This window comes from Nuphar pumila, chromosome 6 (assembly GCF_984573655.1).
Source record: "Nuphar pumila chromosome 6, dmNupPumi1.hap1.1, whole genome shotgun sequence".
NCBI classification, from domain to species: Eukaryota; Viridiplantae; Streptophyta; class Magnoliopsida; order Nymphaeales; family Nymphaeaceae; genus Nuphar; species Nuphar pumila.
In genome coordinates this window covers 72,522,967-72,547,911 of record NC_143254.1, presented here as the reverse complement: position 1 = coordinate 72,547,911, position 24,945 = coordinate 72,522,967, and the positions used below count along the sequence as shown (strand labels likewise).

Genomic DNA, 24,945 nt, shown 5'->3' with positions numbered 1-24,945 from the left:
AAGACCTGATGTAGGAGCGAACCATTTTGAAATCAAGGCCAGTGTCATCCAGATGTTACCCTCCTTTTATGGCCTTAGCAACGAAGACCCATACCGTCATCTCGACAAATTTCTCGAGATCTGCTCCACGGTGCGGATCAACAATTTTGGAGATGACGCGTTAAGGTTGACGTTATTCTCCTTCTCCCTTAAGGATAAAGCCAAGCATTGGCTGAAGGCCCTCGATACAGTTCAAATTACCACTTGGGAACATATGCAAAGGGAGTTTTTAAAGAAATACTTCCCAATTGGTAAGACGAACCAGTATCGAAAAGTCATCACTAGCTTTTCACAGATCGAGGGAGAAATATTTCATGAAACGTGGGAGAGGATGAAAGATCTTCTCCGCAAGTGTCCCCACCACCAGGTGCCCCGCTGGCAAGTGGTGCAATATTTTTATGATGGTCTCACTGAGAAGAACCGTCAAATGGTTAACGCTGCCTGTGGGGACACTTTTATGCTCAAAAGTGAAGATGAAGCATGGGCCCTTTTTGAGACCTTGAGCGAGAACTCCATGCACCATGCTTCTGCTTCACGATCTGAGAGGGCCACACCTGTGCAAGATGGCGCAAAGAAGGCTGGTATATTCGAGATAGGGATGCACCTTGAGTTGCAAAACAAGGTCGACCAACTATCCCAGAAATTGGATCAGTTGTTGTCGGGTCCCTCTCCAGTCCTACAGGTGTGTGCGTTGTGTGCTAGCCCTGCACACCATGTTGTTGATTGCCCCGTTGCGCCACAGTCCTTTGAGTTTGTCCAGGAGCAAGCTCAGATGACGCAGAGTTTCGCTAGGCCCGCACCCAATCCATATTCCAGTACATATGACTCGGGCTGGCGGAACCATCCTAATTTTTCATGGAGAAATCCACAAGCCCAACCTCCCAACCCTTCCCAAAGCCAACCCAGGCAAGGCGGTTATGTGCCTGGATTTCAGAGAACTAGCTACCCTTCAGCTCAGCCTACTTATAATCAACCCCAATCTCAGAAGCCTTCGTCCAGCCAGTCCTTTGAGGACAAGATGCTGCAAGCCTTCTCGGATATCAAGGCAAATATGAGCTCCCATACACATTCTATTGCGAAGCTTGAGACGCAAATGGGACAACTCGCCGAGGCGCTTAGCAGGCGGAGTGTGGGGGCTTTACCTAGCCAACCGGTGGTGAACCCTAGGGGTAAGGAGCCGATGCATGGCCTGCACATGACAGATCCCCATCAAGAGCAGGCTCAAGCGATAATCACCCTTAGGAATGGGAAGCAATACCAGGCGAGGGAGGCTGCAGAAGAAAGAGAGAGAACGAGTGAGAAGCAGCCTGTCCCCACCGTCCCACCTCAGGAAAGCGAGAGGGCTCTAACATCTGAGCCTTCAAAGTCCTATATTCCCAAAACCCCCTTTCCTGAGGCGTTAGAGAGGCCGAAGTCATTAGGCAAGCATGGAGTGAACATGCAGGAGATGCTTGAGATATTCAAGCACGTCCAGATAAACCTCCCCTTACTTGATGCCATTCAGTAAGTCCCTGCATATGCAAAGTTCCTAAAGGAGCTTTGTACGCAGAAAAGAAAGTTGAAGTCACAAGTGCCGAAGAAGATATACTTGACTGAGCAAGTGAGTGCGGTGTTGCAACACCAAACCCCACCAAAGCTTAAGGACCCAGGGACTCCAATTATTTCATGTGTCATAGGAGACATCACTGTCGAGTGTGCATTGCTCGACCTTGGGGCAAGTGTCAATATCTTGCCGGGTTTCTTTTATGACAAATTTGGATTAAAGGAGATGAAGCCAACACCTATGACCCTGCAGCTTGCAGATAGATCAATCAAGGTCCCGCGAGGGATTTGGAAGATGTTCTAGTCAAGGTAGAGGACTTCTACTTCCCTGTTGACTTCATCATTTTAGATATGGAGGGAGTTAATGATATGCGACAGACCCCCATCATTCTTGGACGCCCCTTTCTGGCCACTGCCAATGCGTGCATTAATTGTCGCACATGCGCGATGGATGTCTCATTTGGCAACAGGAAGATGAGGCTGAACATTTTTCATGCGGCGATGGGACCTGCCGGCGATGAGGCTTCTTTCGAGGTCGACTTCATTCAGGACCTGGTAGAAGCAGAGCATGCCTGATTATTGAGTGATCCACCTCAAGAGGAGGTTGATGAATCACTCGAAGAAGATTGCCATGGGTCGATAGAGAGTCGGACAGGTGATCTGAGTTGGACCTGGCACTTCGAGCCGCTTCCTGAATTGGCAGAAAAGCCGGCCTGACCATCCATAGAGAGTCCGCCTGAGCTTGAGTTGAAGCCCTTACCGACCTCACTCAAGTATGCCTTCCTAGGCAAGGATCAGACTCTCCCAGTCATTATTTCCGCAGACCTGACTGACACACAGGATTGTCAGCTGTTACAGGTCTTGCACAAGCATAAAGAGGCGATTGGATGGTCGGTGGCAGATCTGAAGGGGATAGACCCCTCCTTTTGCATGCATCAGATTATCATGGATGAGGGGGCTAAACCCTCAAGAGAGGCGCAAAGGAGACTAAATCTCCATATGAAGGAGGTGGTAAAGAAGGAGGTAGTCAAATGGTTGGATGCTGGGATCATTTATCCCATCTCTGACAGTCAGTGGGTGAGCCCTACCCATGTTGTCCCCAAGAAGTCTGGGCTCACTGTAGAGATGAATGAAAAAAGAGAAAGTGTCCCCATGAGGACTACCACGGGATGGCGAGTATGCATAGATTATAGAAAGTTGAACAGTGCCACTAGGAAGGATCACTTCCCTCTGCCGTTCATCGACCAGATCTTGGAGAAACTCGCCGGCCAGCAATATTTTTGTTTCCTGGATGGTTATTTAGGATACAACCAGGTGGCCGTTTATCCCGAGGACCAGGAGAAGACGACGTTCACCTGTCCATATGGCACTTTTGCTTATAGGAGAATGCCGTTTGGGCTCTGCAATGCCCCGGCAACATTTCAGCGATGCATGATGGCGATCTTCTCGCATATGATGGATGATGTCCTTGAGATTTTCATGGATGATTTTTCAGTCTATGGCTCTTCATTTGACGATTGTCTTCAAAAGTTATCTCGTGTGCTTCAGCGTTGTAGGGAGACAAATCTGGTTCTTAGTTGGGAAAAGAGTCATTTCATGGTGAGACAGGGGATTGTTCTTGGACATATTGTGTCTGAGAAAGGAATCAAGGTTGATAAGTCCAAAGTGGAGACCATTGCTAGATTAGCTCCACCGACCTCTGTGCGGCAGGTGCGATCATTTCTAGGGCACGCAGGTTTTTATAGAAGGTTCATTAAGGATTTTAGCCAGATTTCTCGACCGTTGTGCAACCTGCTATCAAAAGATCAGCCGTTTATGTTTGATGATGCCTGTCTGAAGGCATTCTTGGCCTTGAAGGAGGCTCTGACTACTGCTCCTATTCTTCGATCTCCTGAGTGGTCAGTGCCATTTGAGATTATGTGTGATGCGTCAGATTACGCGGTTGGAGCGATTCTCGGTCAGAAGATTGACCGACGATCTCATGTGATTTATTATGCTAGTAGGACCCTCTCTGATGCGCAAATGCATTATACCACCACAGAAAAGGAATTACTAGCCGTAGTTTTTGCTCTTGAGAAGTTTCGCTCATATTTGTTAGGCTCCAAGGTCATCATTTACTCAGATCATGCAGCATTGCGATATTTGATGAGTAAAAAGGATGCCAAACCGCGTCTCATTCGATGGATCCTTCTGTTACAAGAATTTGATATCGAGATTCGAGATAAGAGTGGATGTGAGAATCTTGTAGCAGATCATTTATCCAGACTGACAGTGGAGACATCCACTGATCAGGGGCAGATTGATGATTCATTTCCGGATGAGCAGCTCTTTCATGTCAAGCATCTGCCTTGGTTTGCGCGTATAATCAACTTTTTGGTGACTGGAGAATACCCTGCGCACTGGAACCGCAATGAGAGAGATCGATTTTTCTCGCAGGTAAAGCACTATTTTTGGGATGAACCAGAGTTGTTTCGATTATGCCCAGATCAGATGATTCGGAGGTGTGTTCCTGAGGAGGAGTATGACTCCATTCTATCATTTTGTCATTCCTTGGCTTGTGGAGGCCATTTTTCTAGTCGAAAGACTGCCGCGAAGGTCCTCCAGTCAGGATTTTGGTGGCCGACACTGCATAGAGATGCCCATGATTTTTGTAGGAGGTGCTTGCGCTGTCAGCAGACGGGACGCATCGCCAAGCGTGATATGATGCCCCTCCTTCCTATTTTGATTGTTGAGATTTTTGATGTGTTGGGCATTGATTTTATGGGTCCTTTCCCGCCTTCGTTCGGATTTATTTATATTCTAGTGGCGGTTGATTATGTCTCAAAATGGGTCGAGGCCGTGGCCACCCGAACCAATGATCATAAGGAGGTGCTTCGATTTATCAAGCACAACATTTTTAGTCGGTTCGGAGTCCCTAGAGCGATCATTAGTGATGGTGGTACGCACTTTCGTAATGTACAAGTAGCTTCCTTACTTAGGAAATACTCGGTACATCATCAGATTGCCACACCGTACCACCCACAGACTAGTGGCCAAGTCGAGGTCTCCAATAGGGAGATCAAGCGGATTCTTGAAAAAACAGTCCGGCCAGACCACAAGGACTGGTCTCAGCGCCTTGATGATGCCCTTTGGGCCTATAGGACTGCTTTCAAGACTCCGATTGGCATGTCCCCATACCGATTGGTTTTTGGGAAACCATGCCACCTTCCTGTTGAATTGGAGCATAGGGCATATTGGGCTATCAAGAAGTTCAATTTTGATATGGCCCAAGCTGGCGCTGAGAGGAAGTTGCAGTTGAGTGAGCTTGAGGAGTTGCGCAATGAAGCCTACGAGAGTGCCAAAATATACAAGGCTCGAACCAAGCATTTCCATGATCAACATATTGTGAGGAAGCAGTTCGAGCCTGATCAAAAGGTGTGGCTTTATCATTCACGTCTCCATATTTTTTCAGGGAAGCTGAAGTCCAGATGGGATGGACCATTCATAGTCCATAGAGTTTTTCCACATGGAGCAGTAGATCTTTTGGACCCTCGAACGGGTAGCATTTTCAAAGTTAATGGGCAGCGACTAAAGCCCTACATTTCTGATATGGTGGTGCAGCAAGACATTGAGGCTATTAACCTCGTGGATGCATGAGGGGGAGCACAGGTTTGTATGTTGTATTGTTAGTAGGATCTAGTAAATATCATGGATGGTTTTTCGTTATTTTGCTTTGCTTTCTTGTATCTCATGAGTATATTGTTAGATCAGGTACTCATTCTTGTGCATTCATAGGACATGCATCCATATGTCAGGTGACTTCTACTCTTTTCTTCCGATTATCTTGTTTTCATATGCAGTCCCTTAGTTTCATATAAGCATGGGGGAGTGCCACTGAGAACAGTGTCATTTAAGCATGGGGGAGGGTGTAGTTTGCACACCCAATTTTTCATGTCTTTGTACTTGCATTTTTATGTCAACTCATAGAAATTAGGCTTTTAGGGAATGAGTTTGAACTTATATGACTGCTTTGCAACATCTAACGTTTTTAGAGAATTTTTAAGCCCCACGAAAAACTTTTTCTAACACGAATCTAGAAAACCATGGCTATTTATGTGTATTTCAAAGAAATGATTATAGATGCATGTTAGAGTTTATTTTGAATCACAAGTATGGATATGCACAGTTTTATTTTTTTGAAAAACTAAGCCAATGAACAATATTGCATTTAAGAGCTCAAAAAGTGAAACGAGCATACGTTTAGTTGTTTGATATCTTCGTACTCCCTAATAGCTGGGCTTAGACACAAGTTGAAGTGTTTGAGTCCATGTTGAAAAGGATAACGAAGGAAGTCAATTCTTTGTCTACGTTGATATATGTGGCCTATTTTGTTCGAGCAAGTACAGCCTGAGGGGTGTTTACACCTGGTGCCCTAAAGCCATCTGGTTTGGGAGCCACCGGCCCGAAAGCTCGTTACATGGACTTTATAGAGAGCCTAATACATATTGACATTGCACATGACAGAGAAGTAGACTATACGTAAACTATAGAAAATTGAAGGTCTAGTGACTCGAGCAATTAAGTCTGAGGGATACTTTGTATCTGGTGCCCTAAGGTTGTCTGGCCTCGGAGTCACTGACCCAAAGCTCGTTACACGGGTCACAAAAACTGGAAATTGGGTATAGTGCTCAGAAAAAAAAATTGATTGAAAAATGTGGAAAATTAAAAATCAAGAAAGAGAAAAGAGCGTAAAAGAGAAAAGTTCATTGCTTAAAAGCAAATATTGAGAAAACCTGTGCAGAACACATATGAGTGAGGATAAGTAAATAATGATATGTATGTATCTCAATTTCTAAGGATGAAACATAAATGATTATGCTATTTAGAAAAGTGAAAGAAAATATTTTATTCTATGGTGGCAAGTAGAAGACTCTAATCCTGTTTTGATGATGCAATGGCATGAAATAATTGTGGAAATGAACTCCTTAACTGCCTAATGCTTTGTGTTTTAAAATGCTTATGCATACTTGACACAGATGTTTGTGGGTAGCATCACTGCAAACCCTCACGAGACCTTACTCGTCCACTGGGGTAACTCAGGGGTTGAAAGGGCTTGTTGCATATGCTAAATGCAACCATGATTCCTACGAAAGTGAGTTAGGTTTTTATTGTGTCTAGTTTAGTATTTTTGCTTTTGCTTCAGTTTGCTTGAGGACTAGCAAACGATAAGCATGGGGGTATTTGATCATGCATAATATTTGCATTTTATTAATCATTATTTATGCATGATCCGTGTTAAAAATCTCTCTAAAAACCCATTTTTATTGTTAATTCTAAGAAATTGCATTGAATCAAATTTTATCAGAAAATCAAGTTTTCAACGCTTTCTCTACGGTTTTAGTATTTTTATTAGATTTAGATTTTCTTAATGGTAGTTTAGTTAGCTTAGGTTTGTATTAGCTAATTTGTAATTTTTAATTAGTTTAGGAAGTTTTCTTTTTAGACAATAAAATAGGTTTTACTAAAGTGGGTCTTTTTGAAAATTATTGAAAACTGTTGGACTTGTGTTGAAAAAATTGCTTTAACCTAATATTATATTATAAATAGTATACTAAAGCAAAAGGGAGAAGCTTTTCCCTGGTTGGAGTTCACGCCTCTCTCTCTCTCTCAAAACCGGCTTCCTTTCTTCTTCCTCTTCTTCTTCCACTTCTTCTGTTTCCTTGTCTTCTTGCTATTAACTGCTTCATCGCTGGCTACCTCATCATCTTCAACAGAAAAGTGCAGCTGCAGCCCAGGGATCAACCATTCTTCTCTCAACCCTTCTAGCGAATCACTCGGTAACCCTATTCGTCTCTCCCATCTTTGTGGATTTGAGCTTTATCGCATAGATATTTCTTTACGTTTTGCATGAGCATTGCATAGAGTATATTTTGTATTCTTTTGGTTGTCATTACAGCTAATTAGATTAGTAATTTTCAACCTTTGCAAAAAGAAAAAAAAAAAGAAAAAAGAAAAAGAAAAAAAATTGTAGTATCGGTTTTGACGTTAAATTGTGAGGCCGTGTAGTTGGTTCCACGTTTTGTTAATGTGGCTGTTGGTTGTTTGATTTCTGGTAGTTAGTATTATTGAGTATTGGTTAGGTTAGAGTATAGTTTCAGCATCACATAGTGTGTTGGATTAGGCATAGTATTTACTTTGTTGATTGTCATCTATTTTTTTTTTTTTTGAATAGTGGTTAAAAAAATAATATTAAGTTCACATCATTTTTTTTTTCTGTTTTGAATTAGCTAGTGTCAATTGTTACCTAATACCTTTTATGCATTAGTACAGTAGTTGTTCTTTCTTTGGTGCATCATTTTAGTAGTTTATTCAATTAGCTGTTTGGAATTTAAGTTTCATTAGTTGTTTATGCCTAACGTTATGTCATTTTATTCACCAGTAGGTTATTAGCTCTTAGTTATTAGTTGTTGATTTCTGCAGTATTTATTTCATTAGCCGTGGGGTACTTCATTAGTAATTGTTTGTTTTGTTTATTCATTACATGGGTCATTGATTGCATTATTCCATGGTTGCATTGATTTCATTAGTTTGAGTGCATTAGGCATATGTTTTAGTTATTTATTTCATTAGTTTATGTCACGTTATTTGTTTTAGAATTTTATTTCATATGTGATTCAGCCATCTTAATTCATGTTGCTTAGTTTAGTTGATTCAACATAGGGTGATTAATTTGTTTTAGCATAGCCATGCTTAATTAGATTTTTCGTATTATAGTGTCGTTCACATTCTTCTCTACATTAGAAATCATTAATTTGCTTTGAGTCTATGCTATCGGTAGTTAGATCATAGTTGTTTACTCTAGATTCACGGGTGGTGTTTATAGTTTTATTTTAGTTTCTAAGTTGTTACAACAGATTTCTAGTTAGTTATACTAATTCGTCTTGTAGTGGTTTGCTAGAGTTAGTTTAGATCTGTTTTTAGTATTTTTAATCTTAGAATTGTTTTACTTATATTCGTACTGCTGCGTTTTGTATTGTTGTTTTGCAGGAAAGCGTTTGGACGTGCGAGAGAAGTGATCTCAAGCCTCTGAAGATTCCTCAGTCCCTCAGGAAGGGCCCCTCAGAAAAGCCAAAGTTCAAGAAAACATACATTACCTCAAGACGGGATAGGAAGCCTCAAGCACTGAAGACTTGCTTTTCTTTTTAGATTAGGATTTTATTTCATTTAATTCAATTCATTTGGGTTTGTAATAAGGCACCTTAATTATTTGTTTAAGCACTCTGTGTAGGATAGTACTCTTTAGATAGTCATTCATTTATTTAATTCTTTTTCTTTATTTTGGCAATAAAGAATAGTGTAGTTGTGTGTTTGAATAAGAGTATTTCCCATTCCCTGAGTTCGACCCAGACTCCACCACTCGTGCGAGCCGGTTTTTATATTTTCGGTGTCTGGCTTTCACTGGATTTTCATTAAAAATATTGTTTTAAAAAGGGTTTTCATAAAATTCACACCAATAAGCTATTCTAAATCAGAAAATCAGTAAATACAGGAATCAACACTGCATTCTCTAACACTCGACTGTTTAATATATCATTGAAGCATGGAATTCAGTGAATCTTATCAAAAACAGCAAATGAACCCTATATTTTTCTATGTTAATTCTATACTAACTAAAACAATTAAAACATACTAAACTAAACACATATATTAATAAAATGATATCTCAGAAATATTCAGAACATAATCGTCGTTCCCCGGCAACGGCGCCAAAATTTGGTTGCACGTTTGGAGATGATATTTTTAAACAATATTTTTCAATAAAAACATGGAAAAATCGTCAACCAAAGATATAAAATCGACTTTCCACCGAAGTGGCGAGTACAGGTCAAATCCACAGGGAACAGGACAATTCTGAAATACTTCTAAAATAACACTTTATTAATCAAACAAAGTTTACAATCTATGTCAATGTTTACAAGTTACATTAAATAACATTCTAACTATGAAAATAAACTACAATAGGTGACTAAGTCTTCAGCAGGTCTCCAGGGGCAAAATTGTCATTTCACATCAAGTGCAGTCGCACATCACAATTGAATTGCATCTGTGAACCTGTTCTAACTTAACAACCTACATAATAAAAACACAAAGTCAGTGACTAAATTAATAATTAATCTAAATTACATCTACAACGATTTCTAAATTATTTCTAAATTAAACTACAGTTAATTTAAATATAAAAAACTAAAATTATACTATCTAAGTGAACTAACTAAGCTAAGCAACTCTAATTACTCTAAATACTGTTAATATACTAACTACAATGTTAGAAAATAGTAAAACTACACGAAATCAGACAAATGAGTAAAAGACTGTTTTGTCCCTAAAGAAGGCAAAAATGGATTCTGACAACTTTTCGCAAAACGACTGTTTGAGGAGTCAAACGAATTCCAAAATTCATCAAATCACTTCTATTCTGTAAAAGACAGATCCAAGAAACTGACACATTTTACAGAAGTGAAAAATACGTTCTGGATCTCCAGAACGAAGCGTTTCAAAATCAGGATAATTTGGAAAATCGCAGGATCCAAAATTTCAAAATCCGAAAAAGCTGTTTTCATAGTACGCTTAAAAACCAGACCAAATCAACTCGGATCGAGCTGAAATGTGGTCTGAAGACAGTTGACACACCAATGTGGAGAATAGAAAAATAAGTTTTGGAAAACTCAATAAAAATCCACATAAAATAATGCGTGCACGAAATGGTAAAAATTAGGGTTTTGGTTCAGTGCACTATTCATCCCTTCGAATCCACAATTGACATTTGGACATTGAACCACGTACAAAAACAGTCCTAACTGAACCTAACCTACTATTAAACTACAGCAAACAATAACAATTAAACTAAGTTATAAAATCTAAGAAATAACCTAACCTAAAGTCACTAATACTCTAAATAAGATACCTAAATAAATATAAACTCTAACTAGACATAATATATAACATCTAATATCACTAACTAAATTAACTATCTATTCTAATATTAATTCTAACTTACTAAAACAACTACTAACTTACGGTTAGTCTAACTAGCTAAGATTACTTACTAACTAAATTAAACACTAACTATGTTAACTAACTATCTAGGGTTATTTTACTAAGGTTAGGGGTTTAACTAAGGCTAGGGTTAGTAATTAACTACGGTTTAACTACGGTTAAACTAACTACTTAAATTTAGTAACTAACTAAGGTTAGGTATTTAACTAGAGTTATTCTAACTAGCACTAATTACTAACTAGGGTTAGTACCTATTTAAGTCAGACACTAACTAGGGTTAGCTATGAACTAAAGGTAGTTAAGATACGGTTAGGGTATGGATTTAACTAGGGGGCGATTGGGATTAGGTAGGGTTAACTAAGGTCAAACGAGGTTAACTAAGGGTAAACAACAAAGTACAATTAGAAACCTAAGGTTAGGCTAATTAGCATTAATTAGAGTTATACACTAACTACGGTTAGTTCCTAAATTAGGTCAACTAGGGTTAGCTATGGTTGACTAGAGGTATGACTAGGGTTAGGTTAACTAGCTAGGGTCGACTATAGGTTAATAACTAACTATAGTTAGACTAACTATGTCTAAACACTAATTAGGGTTAATAAGAGATCAACTAGGGTTAATTGGCTTTAACTACGGTCGGTTAGGATTAATTAACTAGGGTTAGTCTAGGTGGCGGTTTTAGAATAGAATTTGAATAGGGTCCACGCCAACCTAGATTAGACTAATTACATTACTAACTCATTGTCATTTCCTAAAACATTAGTACAAGTCTAAATTAACTCCTATATTAACTATACCCTAAAATTAGCATCTACTTAATTAGACCTACACGAATTTCACTAATCTAACTCTTACACAACCAACTAAATTAATTAGCTAATATTAATTTTAGGCTATGAACTACCTAAAAGGGGTCATACACGGTTTTCTAAATCCTATCCTAAGACAAATAATGCTAAATTGAGTAACACCTAAGCAATGCTAATTCCTAACTAAGAAAATAGTTAATAGGGCAATCAAGATATGAATCCACGAATTTAGTAGGAACCTCTCATCTCATTATTGCATTAATTACACTTAGGAAAGTGTTCAACTTTAAAAACCGTCCAGCCTCTTTTTCATTAAAACCATTAATTCCTTTTTGAAAACCTTTCCCAAAAACACCCTATACGATTTTGGCTAGATTTAAAAGAGCATATAGCATTAAATCCTTTTTTTTTTTTAAATCTTTCCCAAAGCATCCCACACGATTTTTGGGGTTGGCTTTAAATGAGCATTTATAATTTCAAAACTTCCACAAAACTCGTGTAAATGCTTTTGGAAGGAACTTTGGAATTCCAAAGGGTTTCCAAAAGTCGTGTAACCCTCATTAAAAGGCCCTTTGGAATTCCAAAGGGTTGCCTTGTTGGAAAAATAAATCATTTATAACTGGGCTAGGAAATAGAGATTTCCTTAAATGCAATTCATGATTTTAGAGGGATTGGTCTTCTACCAAAAACGGATTCCCAACTATAAAGACTCAAATGCCCTTCTAGCTAACATCTCACATTAAACAAATACCTAAATTATTTTAACATTAGTCTAACTAAACTAATAGATACACAACTAATTCAAGGGTACAAAGAGTAAACACGAAATGGAAATACCTAACACATTAAATCCTATACCAAAAATAAATTACTAAGTAAACACTAAATCAACTAGAACACAAATTCAACATTATACTTACTCTAATTCACGTCTAACTAAAACTAAAATTAAACACCAGAAATTATTATATGAACTGCTACTTATGAGACTATGAACAAAAACTAAATACACAAAACGTTGCATGAAATCTACACTAAAGTAAAAACTAAAAGATACAAACTAATAACATATTCTAATCTAAGTTATCCTCCATTAATATACTATTGAACATGAACTGAAAAAAAAACTATGAACACTAACATTAATCTATTTAACCTGCTGGGAATTAAACTAAAACAGAAAATGTTAAATCAACAACCTAAGATAATTGGCTAACATGAAAACATACAACAGAAATTCTACCATAATGCAAGATAAAAATCTATTGAAACCTAATCAGTAATGAACAGATTGACACTAATTTGGTAAACTAAAGACTACAGAAAACACAGCTAAAATTACATTAATCAATTAATACCATCCTACAAAACGATATTCACAAGAATCACTAATTTGATCAAGGACTAAACGGAATTAACAATCAAACTATCTAAATAAGCTAATGCTGGTAACCACACATTCAGACCTAACTCCTAATGGCAGACTAATGGAATAAACATGCAGCACACAACCGAAAATGGCAGTCACACGCACATACATAAAAGCATCCAACGTTGGAATAAAAATATGATTTTAAATAACACAAAACCTAAACATTCTACATGCTGGTTTATGCATGACATTTTCTACACTAAGGCTGGACGAAAATACAGAAAACACCCAACACATTACACACGCACATGATAGGTTTTAGCTACAAGAGAAGGGAGAAGAAGACCTACCTCTTGGGCGATCCGAAGACTGAGGGGAAAAGGCAGAGCGGACTTTGCTTGGCTTCGTACCGCGAGGGACCTCGTTGATGTTGGAAATACACCATGGTACCATGTCCTACAGCTGCAACACGTTCGAAATGCACCGAAGATGAAATGTGAACCGATTCTCGATCGGGGGGCGTAGAAGACCGGATGGAGGTAGGGCCGGCCCTTCTCGTTGGAGTGTTTCACACTTCCACCCGAGAAAAGTGTTTCCCACCTCTGCTGCACCTGCAAAACACAGCAACAATGGAGATTAAACAACATGGAAGATAAAGAAATGAGAAGATTTGGAAAGAAGGCAAGAAAAAGCTTGAATCTCAAGCTTGTCTTCATGCTCTAATGGAGATGGCGTGAGGTGGAAGATGAGAAGGGGGCTGGAGTTAGAATTGTGCCCCTAGTGCACGAAAACCAAAGCTAAGACAAGGAATGGCTGGGCGTCTCCCCCTCTTTTGACGATTTTGCTTGTTTGGGTTTATTTTCAAAAACAGTGTTAAAAGCAAAAGAATTGTTGGACGCCTCTTTCTGTAGGGGGTTTTCAGAAAATGTTTTATGAAAACGTGAATGGGTTGGAGCTGGGTTGAATCCATGTATTTTGGTCCAGATCCAGGATCCAAATGGGCGTCTGGATCCAAATCTCTCAAATCGGATCCGATATTTGACCTGTTACACTGTAAATGTCATAATTCCTTCAAATTAACTCCAATTTTGATGAAATTTGAACCAAAGCTCCCTAACATCATTATGCACCTAAGTGTATACTTTAAACCTATAGATGATGCATTTATGCAGTGAAATTGTATTAATAAAACGTGATATTTATGCATCATTAGGTGGGTTACAAGCAATAGTGCAGAAGCAATAACAATAAACTCTTACATTGAATTATTACAAGTCATCAATTACAAACTTAATGAGTTTATTACAAGTCAGAGTTCCTCAGAACATCCGCAAAAGATATGGTCACATGGCACTGTCCACAACAACGATCAAAATCGCTCGCCTTTCTCTATTTCCTGAAAAATATTAACTCAGAAGGAGTCAGACTACCCCGTCTAAGTAAGAAGCATAATATCCATATGAATGTGCTTGGTGTCATGTGTACAAGTATATGTGCTACCTTTTATATAAGTAGTAACAAACTTTTGGGTAGTAACAAACTTTTGAACAAATGTGGATTTACCATTCATTTAATTAAAGCATTTCATGACATATTGCATAAAGTATAGACATCAATGTACAACATATCCTATTTATGACTCACATTTAAGCTATCACATTTTTCATGTAAAGGAAAACTGATCTGGGTTAAGCACCACATAAATCACACTTAGGTTATCACTATTTGCATATAAAGTAAACCAGATATGAGTTAAGCATTACATGAATGAATCATAAACATGTTCTAACAATTGCAACATCAAGTAGTATGCAACTTACCTGAAGATTTTTCAGGAATGTTCTAGCTTTATGTTTTCTCTTGTTAATTACCCTATGGGTATGCACAGACATTCGACATCGTAGCGAACTAAGATCAAATGGGGGTTTATTATTTTATAACCCGTATGACTAATCGTACGGATATCCAAAGGGGACGGTTCATGACCGAGAGAGTACTCTCCAATGGCTAGAACTAGAATTAGGATGCACCCTATAACTTCTGCAGAAGACTTGGATCTACCACCTTAGACGCATTGGCAATTATAAACATCCCAAATTTTCCTCATCCATTCTCAGACACACCCTCGTGTGAATGCCAACCCTGGTAGGTCAGTGTAGGAGTCCAACCCTGAGTCTATCTTAGGAAATTACTATTTTACCCCTAGGTCATCCCGGACCCCAGTCAGTTGGAGTCAACCAAGCTCATTCTCAATCTCAAAACAGTTAGAATGTCAATCATTTCTAGCTCACCTGAGCTCACAATAATCAAAACATATTCATTTCTGACCATTCCTGCCAAAATGGGATCATTTCTTCAGAAATGAGCTCATTTCTCACTCAAATCTAAGCCAATTTCCTCTGAGTCAGTCATTCCTAGTCAGTCATATTCCCTTGAGTCTAGCTTGAGCTCACCATAAGTTCAAGTGCTCCAGTTTCAGTTCAAGTCCACTTTCATGTGTCTAGAAGCCCATTTTAGCCCATTTCAGCTCATTTAACTGAAATTAAGCTGAGTCCAGTCAGTTAAGCTAGTGTTTGAGCTTTAGTTTTAGTTCATCTCAATATTTCTGATCTCTATTCTAGCTCAAACCCAGTTCTAGTCTACAACTCACTTCACTCCAGTGACCATTTCTTGCCACTTCTCTAAAATGGCAACTTTTTTGACAATTCAGTCTGGGAGTTCAGTTGAGTCAGTGTCCTGTCAATCTATTTGACTTCTGAAACCCTAAAACATAGCTCAATCCAGTTTATTTTAGTTTAAACCAGCTCAAACCTCAATTTTCAGTGTCACTCTGGCCCGATAGAGACCAAAAACCATTTATTGAACCATTTTCCCCATTTCTGTCAAAATTGTTACTTTTTGAACAGGTACAATTGTCAATCAAGGTCCAATATCTAAAATTCTTCATCCAGGGTTAACATTTTGCATGGCATTTTATATCATTTTCCATCATTTCATAACATTTCATAATATTTCATTTCATTTTCGAGATCCAGAACTCCAGTTTTGAAAATTTCAATCCAGATTTGAGTTTTAAAGTTTTCAAAAATCAATTTCAAACCCTGGGTTTCCAAATTGATATTTTTTTACCCCCAGGATTCTAAATTTGGAAATATTTTCTCGAGAAAACAATTTGGATTCTTCTCAAACTCGGTTTTTCAAATTCTAAATTGGATTTGCTTCGCAACGGGGTAAAGAACTTCAAATTCTGAGCTCATTTCAAAAACTGCCAAAAATAGCTCATTTCATCCAGAAATTTTTTAAGAGACCATTCTACCCTCTGGCCTTCAAAATGAATTTCAAAATTGAAAATGGGCCTGTTATCATCGCAAATTTTTTTCTCCCTCCCTTTGCGAGAGTGAGAGAAATGATTTCGCGAGTCAAACTCGACCAAAGTTTTTGAAAATGGTTTTGAAAATTACTCGCCTTCGTTTTAAAATTTTGCGAGAAAATTCCGTGGAATGGGATCTGCCTGTCGGTATGAGGTTCAACCGTTCCTGGCGACTTTACCAGGGGTAATTGAACCAAGGATCAAATGTGCGCTTTGACTAAGTTAAATTATATAAATTATGCTCTATTTTCCTAGAATGCATAAAGAATCAGGCATGTGCTATGGAATTTTGAAAAGATGCAAGTTTTGAAAGGGTGATGTTTGCTTGGAAAGTTGAAATATGCTTAGAAAAATGATTGGAAAAGTACTTGAAAATTGAATTCCTGGTAAAATCATTGAAGTTCATAGGAAATCAGAAATTTGCAAGGGAAAATGAATACTCAGGAAAACTTGGACTTTGGGAAAATCGATTTTGAGATTTAGATTGCTTTTCTGAGGAAATGGATTTGAGAATTCTGAGAAAATCAAGAAAGCTCATTGGAAAATGATTTTGAAATGGAAAATGGATTCTCAGGAAAATGGGATCTTTGAGAAAATCGATTTCTGAAAACTTGGGATTTTGAAATTTGAGAATTTTAAAACATTGGAAAATCTTGATTTGAACTTGGGAAATACTTTGAAGTTTCATGTGAAAACTTAGGATTCTGAGAAAATCAAATCCTGAGAAAAACTTGGATTTTTTTTAGAAAACTGTTTTTTTTGAAATGGAATTGGGAAACGATTTTGAAAATGATGCAAATTGAATGAATGAATGAATTTGAAAGGGGATTTCATTGAGGAGTTGGGAAAACCTTTTTGAGTTTTTGAGAAATACAGTGCATTTTTGAAGTTAGCCTAAGAGTGTAGGCTGAATGTGGCTAATACGAAGATCATAAATCTTGGTTTTCTTCGTATTCTGACTATGGCCATAAATACGAATCCCACCGAGTTTATAAACTCCATAAGTGCTTATGCACGTGCCATTCGTATCAACCATAGTGAATTTGGAAAAATGTGCATGAATGATACATCAGATATTTGAATTTTGCAGAAATCAAACTATATGCAATGCAATCCTATTCTAAGCTGAAAAAGTAACTCTTATTCCAAATATTACATTGCTTTTTACATTGAATTGAATAAAACAAATAAATAAAATGGCTAAGTCTTCCTTTAGAATGTTCCTGCAAAATTAGAAAACAATGTTAGCACAAAATTGTAGGTTTTTCTGAACTTATTCGAAAATATTAGAAATTATCGAATATTATTCAGATATAAACCCAAAATCATACCCCATTGCATATAAACATGAGAAAATATGAATAAATTTCTAAAATAAACTTGGAAATTCGAAATTGGGGTCAAAATGAAAAAAATGCCCCTGTTGACCTTGAAATCAGGGTTTTCTGAAAGAATTTTTGTAAATTTTGGAGTTTTGCAAATCAAATGAAATAAATCAAACATAATATGATGAAATATGATGATATGCATGAAAATCTATGGAATTAGAACTTGAAATTTCGAAATTTAGGACAAAATGACCAAAATACCCCTGATAACAAGACTATGGCCTTGAAACCAGGGTTTTCTGAAATAAATTTTGCAAAAATGAGAAATTGAAATGCAAATGAGATTTAAATTAACCCTAATATGACATAACATGCTTATTCACATGATAAAAACCCTAAGATGGCAAAAATATTATAAAATATTGAATTTTAACTTGATTTTCACCTGATTTTTGCCTCTAAATTTAAAAATAAACTGACATACAAAGCAAATGAACTTTGATTTGAATCAAATTTGTCATGGACACCTATACTAACCCTAAAAACAGAATGGAGCTCGAAAATCTAATTTTTTTATATTTTCTTAATATGAAAAATAGCTAAAAATCCTAAAAAATCAGAATTTTACCTAAAATGTTGATTCTAAATTGGATTTCAGATATCAAACTTCCATTAAAATTTACCAAATTTTATGAGATGACAGAGGACAGTAAGGTAAGGATTTTTTCATTTTATACATTCTGGTTTTGACCTATGATCGGAGCTGGACAACTCCGGCAAGTCGGATCGGAATCCGGCGACTCTAGGGTTTAGGGCAAACAAACAGGTTTCAAGAGAAAATGTGAAAAAAATAGCATACAGATGGGGAAATGGATGAAATTGTGAAAAACTGTCCCTGACAAACAGAGGAAGATTTCCTTTTTTTACAGCATTGGGGTTTGGGTTACGGTTTGGAAATGGGCACACTGTTATCAGAGACCTGGATCTCTGGAATTTCTGATTATTGGAATCTGTCAAACAGAAAACAAAATTTTGGGAAACATATTTGGGCAATTCAAAAAATTCCCAAATTTTGGAAAATGACAAAGTAATGGGTTAGGAACAACTTTCATGTTGAAAGTTTTGACAGACGACTTATGTATTGAACAGACACAGCACATTAGAGTCGGTCTATACCCTAACAAGGAAAAATTGAGGTTTTCCCAGAGGTCTGGAAAAATCGTTTTTTGACAGAGGTCAAATCTACTTGTAAAGATTCCAAAATTTTCAGACAATTAGAACATTTTACCATGAATCTACTGTGATTTTAATGGGAAGATCCAAATTTTCCACATGGGTGATTTAGGAGGTTTTTGTCTGCCTAAAGAGAAACTGGAAATTCTGAAAATGTGCAATCTCAGTTTGGGATTCAGTTTATTAGGTAAGGTCTTGGTATCCAAATGGATCTAGATTTTCTACAGGACGTCCCAGACAATAAAAAAGATTCATAAATCAACTTTATGGAATTTTTGAACAAGAACACATGCATGAAATAATGACAAGATTCTGCATAAAAAACCAAAATCTATGAAATATTGATAAAGCTATGAAAAATTAATGAGATTCATAATGAAACTAATCTAAATGCATATTTTTAATCATGAAACTACATGAAACACAAAATTAAAATAAAAAACAATGGGAGTATGATTCATTTTTTTGAAATTGGCTGTCAAAAGCAGGGATCTGATCCATCCATCGGACGGATCTCTCTCTCTATGCAGCCCACAACCATGAGAAGCCTATGAAATTCTAATGAAAATCAATAATGCATATAGAGGCTTACCTTGGACCGGTTTGGATCAGCTGCAATGGGGTAGGCGGAATAGTGGTAGTTGTGGCTGGTGGGTGCAAGGAATTGGAGGCAATGGCTGGAGCTATGGAGTTGCAGTTGGGCGATGGAGCCGGTGGTTGTTGAAGATGATGTTGCTTGCTGCTGGAACAGTGGGGGAGGTTCTACAAGGTGGCTGTAGGGGAGCCCAAACCATGACATCCATGGCTGCTGAGGAGAGAACTTGAGGGTGTAGCAAAGAGAGAGAGAGAGAGAGAGAGAGAGAGAGAGAGAGAGCATCCGCCGTATCTCCCCTTTCTCTCTTTTTCTTTTTCTTTTTTTTAACCCAAAACTTAGGTCTTGATTGCATAAGGCTAAAGTTTTAAAAAAGGTTAATGAGAATGAAAAGAAGGGTTTACGTGAATGGGTTGGAGAATAGGGAAAGGAAGGAAGGAAGGGAAGAAGGAAAGAAAGAGGAAGAAGAAAAGAAAAAAAAAAAAGAAAAAGAAAAGGAAAGAAAGGAAGAAGAAAGGGAAAGAGAAAGAAAAAAAAGAAAAAGGAAAGAAAGGAAGGAAGAGGGGGCTGGAGGTTTGGGCGATCCCCTTGCGGGTCCCACCTTAGGTAAAATAAATAAATAATAAAAACAAAGGAAATAAAGAAAATGTAATTTTTTTCTTTTTTATATATAAATTAAAAAGGCAAATGCAAATGGATGGGCCATCTCAGAGTGAGTCCAAATCCCACTTTTGAAATTCATTTTGACGATTAGAGGGGTAAAATAGTCTTTTAAATTTTTTTGAACGAAACGAGCTATTTTTGGCAGTTTTTGAAATGAGCTCGGATTATGAAGTTCAATACCCCGTTGCAAAGCAAATCCAGCATAGATTTTGAAAATTTGAGTTTGAAATAAATCCAGATTGTTTTTCTCGAGAAAATATTTCCAAATTTAGAATTTCGGGGTAAAAAAAATGTCAATTTTGGAAACCCAGGGTTTGAAATTGGTTTTTAAAAGCTTTTAAAACTCGATCTGGATTGAAATTTATAAAACTGGAGTTCTGGATTTCAAAAATGAAATGAAATGTTATGAAATGCTGAGAAATGATATGAAATGATGAGAAATGACATGAAATGCTATGCGAAATGCAGACCCTGAATGAAGAATTTTGGATGTTAGACCTCGATTGACACTTGTACCAGTTCAAAAAGTGTTAAAATTGATCAAATTTGCAAAATGATTCAAGAAACGATTTTCGAATTCTACCAAGCTAGAGTGACACTGAAAATTAGGGTTTGAGCTGGATTGAACTGAAATGAACTGAGTTTTTGAGTTTCAGAACTCGACTGGACTGAAAAGATACTGACTCAACTGTACTCTCCGACTAAATTTTCAAGAAATAATGTCATTTTTAGAGAAATGGTACAGAATGGTCACTGGAGTGAAGTGAATTACAAACCAGAGCTGGGTTTGAGCTAAAACAAAGATTGGTATAACTGACATGAACTAAAATCGAAGCTTGAACACTAGCTCAACTAGCTGAACTCAGCTCAATTTCAGCTAAAAGAGCTGAAACGGGCTAAAATGGGCTCTTGGACTCTTGGAAATGGTTTTGAACTGAAATTGGAGCACTTGAACTTTTGATGAGCCCAAGCTAGACTCTGGGGAATATGGTTGACTGAGAATGACTGACTCGAAGACAATTGAATTGGATTTGAATGAGAGATGAGCTTATTTCTGAAGAAATGATCCCATTTTGGAAGGAATGGTCAAAAATGAAAATGACTTTCTCATTGTGAGTTCAAATGAGTTTGAAATGACTGATATTCTAAATGTTCTGAACTGACCAATGAGCTTGGTTGACTCCGACTAACTGGGGTCCGGGATGACCTAGGGGTAAAATGGTAATTTTCTTAATGAAAGTGGGTAAAATGGTGATTTTTTTGAAACTGACTCGGGGTTTGACTCCTACACTGAACTAACAAGGTTGGCACTACACGAGGAGGGTTGTCCATGTTACGACAATGAAGCCATACATGATACTTCAAGTACAAGGTTTTGATGATGAGCAAGTGGAATCAACTGCATTTCAGCTAAGGCTATGAAGAAATTGAAGAATTCAATGAAGAATCTTTGAAGACTAGTGTGCAAATGTTTAATTCATTAAAAGTCTTAGATTCTTGTAAGAGCCTTACTTAGAGTGCATATTTAGGTTGCATTTCACCTTAAAAGTCTTTAGAAAAACTTTTCTAAAAAGAACCCTCATGAAAATCTTTTTAGAAAACTCTTTTCTTAAATTTTCATGTTTATTAGTCGACCAATAGACTTACCAGTCGACTAATCCTTTCGCGCCATATTTTCTAAAAAGCCATTTTTTGTCAAATTAGTCGACCGAAGGTTTTATCAGTCGACTGGACAGAATGTCTGTTTTCTGGAAAATTAGCAGCAGTCGACTAATGGTTTTATCAGTCGACTGAACAAAACATGTGTTTTCTGAAAATTTAGCAGCAGTCGACTAATGCTTTTTATCAGTCGACCGAACAGAATGTTTGTTTTTCAGAAGATTTTAGCAGCAGTCGAGTAAAAGGTTTTTCAGTCTACTGATGATATTATCAGTCGACTAACTTTTCTCAAGTTGACTGAGTTTCAAAAGTTCAGATTTTCAAACGGCTCGATTAACAGATCAGTCGACCGACGATAACTGTCAGTCTACTAATAACTAACTATTAGTCGACTAACTAATGTTTCAGTCGACTAATTTTGTCGTTTTCCTGAAACTTCAAAAAGGTGTGTCTTTTCATTTTTCAAACGTTTTGATCGTTCGAAATTGATAGTTTTGATACCCTTTCATACCCTCAACGTATGAAAAACTTTAACTATAAATATGAGTGCATTTTACACTCAAAAGAACAAGAATTCAATCGATTTGAATCATTTACTTATTGCTTTTCACTCCTATTCATTCAAGTATTTGTTTTCTCACTCACTTGATATTTTCACTTCAGTTTTTCACTCAAATCACTTTGAGAGATAGTGAATTCGTGAGTAGAGTATTTCAACAACCTCAAAAGCCAATTGCATCTCATTTTCATTCAAAAGGAAGGCTCATAGGTTGTTTTGTAAGTTGTTACTTATTTTCTGTAAAAAGGACTCCTTGGTGTAAAGGAGTTGTTTGCTTTCAGTAGGGTTGTTACTGAAAGTGGGACCAGTTATGGTCTGTGTGATCTTGTAGTTTACAAGGTTGATAGTGGATATCTCAAGCGAGTTTTGCTTGGGGACTGGATGTAGGTCGGGTTAGACCGAACCAGGATAAAATCTTGTGTTCTTTGTGTGTTTGCTTTGAGATTTGCAAAATCATTAAATATTCCGCAGACAATTTTTAAAAGCACTATTCACCCCCCCTCTAGTGCTCGTTGTCTAGATCCTAGTGCACTTTCATTTGGTATCAGAGCATAGGTTTGCTATTACTTTGATTTGACCATCATCTAGCATGGCAACTACAACATCTCAGCACAAAGAAGGAAGCTCCTTTGTTCGTCCTCCTCTCTTCGACGAAACAAACTATGGATACTGGAAAGTAAGAATGACAATATTCTTGCAATCCATGGATCTCGATATCTGGAGAGTTGTTTCAGAAAAGTACCAAACTCCATCAACTGATTTCAGCCGATGGACCGATGATGAAAAGAAGACTGCTTCTCTGAATGCCAAAGTCATGAATGCATTATATTGTGGCGTTGACAAGGTAGAATTCAATCGCATCTCTCAATGCTCTACAGCAAATGAAATTTGGCATACTCTTCTAGTAACTCACGAAGGTACGTCAAAGGTAAAGGAATCTAAAATTGTGTCTTTAGTTCATAAATTTGAATTGTTCAAAATGAAGCAAAATGAATCTATATCGGACATGGTAACTAGAATGACCGATATAACTAACACTTTGAAATCCCTTGGAAAAGAATATTCACAAGTGGATTTAGTCAGAAAGATTCTAAGGTGTTTAACTCCTGAATGGGAGAGAAAAACCACTGCTATTGAAGAAGCAAATGATCTCAATACTCTCACTCTTGAAGACTTAGTTGGTAACCTAATGGCATATGAGGTCCAACTTCAAGACAGACAAGAAGAAGAGTCTAAGAAGAAATCTCTTGCTTTTAAGGCTACTTCTGACTCAGAAAATTCAGAAGAAGATAAAGATGAAGATATTGCTCTCATCACAAGGCAATTCAGAAGATTCATCAAAAAGGGAAGATTTCAAAGAAAGGTAAAGAAAGCAGATTCTTTCATTCCCAATGAAGTCAAGTGCTTTAACTGCAAAAAGGCAGGACATATCAAGAAAGATTGTCCTCTTCTCAAAATCAAGCCCAAGGACCAATTCAAGAAGAAAAAGGCATTTCAAGCATGTTGGGCTGATAGTAACTCCTCTTCCGATGAAGAATCAAATGAAGAAGTCGCCAACATGTGTTTTGTAGCACAAGAAGATTCGGTAAGTCAATTTGACTATGATGAGTTATTTGAAGCATTTAATGATTTATATGCTAAATTTAAGAGTCTTAGTTCTAAAAATAAAGAGTTAAAAACTGAAAATTTAACTCTTGACTCTCAAAATAAAGTGTTACTTCAAGAAATAGAAGATCTCAAGAAGGAAAATTCTTGCCAAGCACTTGAGATAAAAGAAATTGGAGTTAGAACCAATCTCTTACAAAAAGAAATATCTAGTCTTAAAGAAAAGTCAAATGATCTTCTTTCTATAGTGACCAAATTCACAAATGGTCAAGAGAATCTAGAAAAGCTTCTTGGTTCTCAAAGATGCTCGGTTAATAAAACTGGATTGGGATATAGCTTCTTTAATACTCAAAATAGACCAAACTATGTGATGAAAAATCAAAGACATTATTATCAACCTTTTGTTCATACAACTAAACTTTCTAGTTCTAATAGAAATGCATCTAGATATGATTATTCTAGACATGTTTATTCTAAATTCTTTTATAGAAAGAATATTTATTATCAAAGGAAACCAAAATCCAAATGGATATGGGTTCCTAAGACTAACTCTCATGGACCCGAAAATAGAAAGGGGTCAAATGCTCTGTTTTCTGATTTTGTTGTAGGTACACAACATAAGGAGCAAATGGATATTGGACAGTGGCTGTTCCAAACATATGACTGGAAGGCCGAAGTTATTTTCCACCCTCCAAAATAAGGATGGAGGAACCGTCACCTTTGGTGACAATAACAAGGGAAAAGTGATAGGTATTGGTAATATTGGTAATCCAAAATTTCCCTTGATAGAAAATGTTCTTTTAGTAGATGGTTTAATGCATAATTTAATATCTATCAGTCAATTATGTGATAAAGGTTTTCATGTTTCTTTTGAAAATGATTTATGCTTAATTTCTGATTTTCAATCTAAAAAGATCATTTTTAAAGGTAAAAGAAGAAACAATGTGTATGAACTATATCTAGATGAATTACCCTCTTTTAATGAAAAATGTCTTATTGTTTCAAATGAAATTCAATGGTTATGGCACAAGAGACTTGGACATGTTAACTTTAAAATTATTTCAAAGTTATCCAAGAATGATCTTGTAAGAGGCCTACCTAGAATACCATATAAAAAGGATCACTTATGTGATGCTTG

General features: G+C 37.0%; 1 non-coding gene across 1 annotated transcript; it reads right to left on the bottom strand.

Moving 5' to 3' along the window:
- Positions 1-300: 300 nt before the first annotated feature.
- On the bottom strand, positions 301-406 carry LOC149834922 (small nucleolar RNA R71). The gene has a single exon (XR_016432882.1). It is a non-coding gene; the product is annotated as a small nucleolar RNA R71 (small nucleolar RNA).
- Positions 407-24,945: the final 24,539 nt, after the last annotated feature.